General features: G+C 43.7%; 1 protein-coding gene across 1 annotated transcript in view; it reads right to left on the bottom strand.

Annotated features, from left to right (window-relative positions):
- The window catches only part of arhgef2a (Rho guanine nucleotide exchange factor (GEF) 2a), a 23,978-nt gene that overhangs the window by 19,389 nt on the left and 434 nt on the right, over positions 1 to 4,155 (bottom strand). The window contains exon 2 of the mRNA XM_083543659.1: positions 3,637 to 4,155. This exon is cut by the window's right edge and continues 37 nt beyond it. The gene's annotated coding sequence lies outside the window, so the exon portion shown is untranslated. The remainder of the gene's footprint in view (positions 1 to 3,636) is intronic.

The raw sequence follows: 4,155 nt of genomic DNA, 5'->3' as shown, positions 1-4,155 counted from the left end.
AGCATAAGGATATTGATTTGATGTCTATTACAAAACTCAGAATTAAGGAGACCGATCCAAAGTTCCTGAAATTTGAGTTGTGAAGGTTGTTGTTATTTTCCTAGTAGGAGCTCAGAAATGACAAGTTAATCCTGCAGTCAAATGCAGCACAAGATGTGATATGAATACTGACTTAGTGTCAATGTTGTTAACTGTTCTCTGGGTGGAGTTACTGATGTGAGGAACAGCAAAGTTCAGGTCTCATTTAGGTCATGTGGAAAGTGTTTTGGGTCCAATTTGAAATATTTGACCTGAAATATGTGTCCCCTGACAGAAACCAGGTTTGTGACACATTGCAACAGAAAATCACATTGGTGTCGCTTCAGTGTGTTCAGAGTTTTCACTTGGTTGTATTCTTAGACCCTGACCAAGCATGAGGGGAAAAAAGCTTGAATGTAAATGCATTAAATCTAACTGTAAAAACAAACTGTGGCAAAATGACCCAGTCTATAACTGAAGCATGAAAACTCACACCATCCACATGTGAACAGCATTTTCTTTAATCCAGTCTTTAGCAGCGTCACTGCTCTGTATTCTTCTTCATCCCGAACAACACTATTATTTTCTTACGTAATTACAGACCTAAGCTCCAGGCTGCGTATTAAACTCTACATACTGCACTGCAATTTTCTTTTAATTGTAAATAATGTATGTTTTGAAGTGTTATGTATATGATACTTTAATGTATCCTTCGAAACCCACTTTACATATAAATATATATGTATATTATTATATAATTATTATATATGTAAAGTGGGTTTTTTACACAACAAAAATGTATAAAAAAAACTTCCGAATGTCAGTGTCTCTGTACTGAAGTTCTGTGAAAAGTTGCAGCAGATATAAACCAATTCCAATTCCATAACACAGAACACAGTGTGAACACAGAAGAACCAGCATTTAAATTTCCATCGTGATTGCAATACTACTCTATTTCTGGTGCTGCGCTAGTCTTTGGACACACTGCACAGGAAACCGAGAGCAAAAACTTCCTCTTTCATATCTGTAATGCTTATCGTTAGGGTTGCCATGGAAACTTAGGTGCAGGGTGAAAAAAGCACACAAAAAGGCGTTCGGTTTGGCTCGGATCTGTGTTCACTTGGAAACTGAAACTCAACTTCAGGTCGAGAGATCTGCTTTAACACACACTGAGGAGAGAAGATCTTCGTCTTCACTGTTCCACATTTAAAGCTCCAGTGGCTCTGTGGCCTGGATGCAGAAGAGATTGACTACTTAAATTGCATCAAGAGACTGGATGATTATGATGAAGATGATGCTACACACACACACACACACATTGACAGCTAATAATAAATTATATCATTCACTGAAGATTTTTAACTTTTGCCACCAGGGGCATAACCAGACCTGTTACACAGTGGAGTGGCCACTAGGGTAAACCAGAGTAAACCAGGGTAATCCAGAGTAATCCAGAGTAAACCAGAGTAACATATGGATGCCACAATCTGTGTATCTTCTGTGCAGGATAAAATATGGGTGTCTTTTGTTTGTCCTCTTGCAAAATACATAATTCATAGTTAATTAAACATTTAGTAGGGGTAGGCCAGGTAAGTCAGGGGTAGGCCAGGGTAAAGTCGAGTAGGCTAGGGTAAAGTCAGGGGTAGGCCAGGGTAAAGTCAGGGGTAGGCCAGGGTAATGTCAGGGGTAAGCCAGGGTAAAGTCGAGTTAGCCAGGGTAAAGTCAGGGGTAGGTCAGGGTAAATTCGAGTTAGCCAGGGTAAAGTCAGGGGTAAGCCAAGGTAAAGTCTGGGGTAGGCCAGGGTAAAGTCAGGGGTAAGCCAGGGGTAGGCCAGGGTAAAGTCAAGAAGGTTGCGTTAAGTCGAGTAGGTCAGGGTAAACCAGAGTAGGCCAGGGTCGGGTTAATGACTGTGTTAGGGTCATTAAAATACTTCCACTATCTCTGTATCTCCCGTTTGTGTCTTCTGCTTGTCCTCTAGTAAGATACATAAAATCATAACTAATGAAACATCACGCTACATCTTATGACGTATGCTAATGTTATGAATCTAAATAATATAATAAGCAAATGAAAAAACAACGAAAAACACTGAGAAAAACCAGGGTAAAGTCAGGGGTAAGCCAGGGTAAAGTCAGGGGTAGCCCAGGGTAAAGTCAGGGGTAGGCCAGGGTAAAGTCAGGGGTAAGCCAGGGTAAAGTCAGGGGTAGCCCAGGGTAAAGTCAGGGGTAGGCCAGAGTAAAGTCAGGGGTAAGCCAGAGTAAAGTCATGGGTAGGCCAGGGTAAAGTCGAGTAGACCAGGGTAAAGTCAGGGTTAGCCCAGGGTAAAGTCAGGGGTAGGCCAGAGTAAAGTCAGGGGTAAGCCAGGGTAAAGTCAGGGGTAGGCCAGGGTAAAGTCGAGTAGGCCAGGGTAAAGTCAGGGGTAGGCCAGGGTAAAGTCAGGGGTAGGCCAGGGTAAAGTCAGGGGTAGGCCAGGGTAATGTCAGGGGTAAGCCAGGGTAAAGTCGAGTTAGCCAGGGTAAAGTCAGGGGTAGGCCAGAGTAAAGTCTGGGGTAAGCCAGGGTAAAGTCAGGGGTAAACCAGGGTAAAGTCAGGGGTAAGCCAGGGTAAAGTCAGGGGTAAGCCAGGGTAAAGTCAGGGGTAAGCCAGGGTAAAGTCAAGAAGGTTGCGTTAAGTCGAGTAGGTCAGGGTAAACCAGAGTAGGCCATGACTGTGTTAGGGTGACAGTGTCCATGGAAAATACTTCCACTATCTCTGTATCTCCCGTTTGTGTCTTCTGCTTGTCCTCTAGCAAGATACATAAAATCATAACTAATGAACCATCACGCTACATCCTATGACGTATGCTAATGTTATGAATCTAAATAATATAATAAGCAAATAAAAAAACAAGGAAAAAAACTGAGAAAAACTGAGAAAGAGCCTGAAATGTTTTTACTTCTGCTTCTGCAAACAAAACTTTCTTGTAAACTGAGGAACTAAATAACATACAGGATTTTAGATCTATTTCTTTATTTATTACACTTTAAGTGATTCTGTTTCTTACAGGATTCAGTGTGAAGACTCAACTTCTCAGACAACATGCATTATTATATAATAACTACAAGGATTATAATGATTACTGTACACTGAGATGCTGCGACATGAGGGACTGTTAGATTTACACCCTTCCATTTCACACAAGTCTAGTGTGTGTGTGTGTGTGTGTGTGTGTGTGTGTGTGTGTGAGAGAGAGAGTGTGAATGTGTGTGTGTGTGTGTGTGTGTGTGTGTGTGTGTGTGTGTGTGTGTGTGTGTGTGTGTGTGTGTGTGTGAGAGAGAGTGAGTGTGTGTGTGTGTGTGTGTAAGAGAGAGATGTTTTAATCAACATTAAGCCTGGATGCTAAAAGAGTATCCTTACATTTCTATGGCAACAGCTCTTCTTGGTTCGAGCTGCACTTCACTTCCCGATAATTATACAACACACACTCCATCTCCACACACGCCATCTCCACACCTGACCCTCAGCTCCACCACACACTCCATCTCCAAACCCGTGCATCGGCTTCACCACACACCTCACATATCCAACATTCTACACAGACTTCAGCCTAATATGTACAATCTTCCACACCTGCTTCACGAACAGGGAGTACAGTGTGTGTGTGTGTGTGTGTGTGTGTGTGTGTGTGTGTGTGTGTGTGTGTGTGCGCGCGCGCGCGCGCGCGTCCCTCTTACCCGGAGCGTGATCTCCCTCATCCTCTCCTGGCGAACTTTAGACACCTCCGTAACCCGGGACATGGCTGAGCTGAGCTGAGCGCGTGAGGAGCGGAACCTGAGCTCAGATCCTTAGTGAAGGTCCGGAGTGAAGCTGAACTGCGAGCTCGCGCTGCTGCTGCTAAAAGCGTCTAAACGTGTAAAGTCATGATTGAGCTGGAGCGCTGTTTCATCACGCTGAAGCTCCTTCCTCTGACTCAAAGTGATTCAGTGCAGGAACAGTGAACAGCGCTGCTCGAGACCAAACCGCGCCCACACACACACACACACACACACACACTGCTCGCGCACTCGAAATTTTAAAGAACACCACCACTAGGTTTCGACAGAAGTTAAAGAGAAGTTCTATCAGGCTTGGGTGAATCATCTCACCTGTCCTCACATC

This window comes from Silurus aristotelis, assembly GCF_946808225.1.
Source record: "Silurus aristotelis genome assembly, chromosome: 6".
Taxonomy (NCBI): domain Eukaryota; kingdom Metazoa; phylum Chordata; class Actinopteri; order Siluriformes; family Siluridae; genus Silurus; species Silurus aristotelis.
The sequence above is the reverse complement of the archived record's forward strand: the minus strand, read 5'-3'. Positions and strand labels throughout refer to the sequence as shown.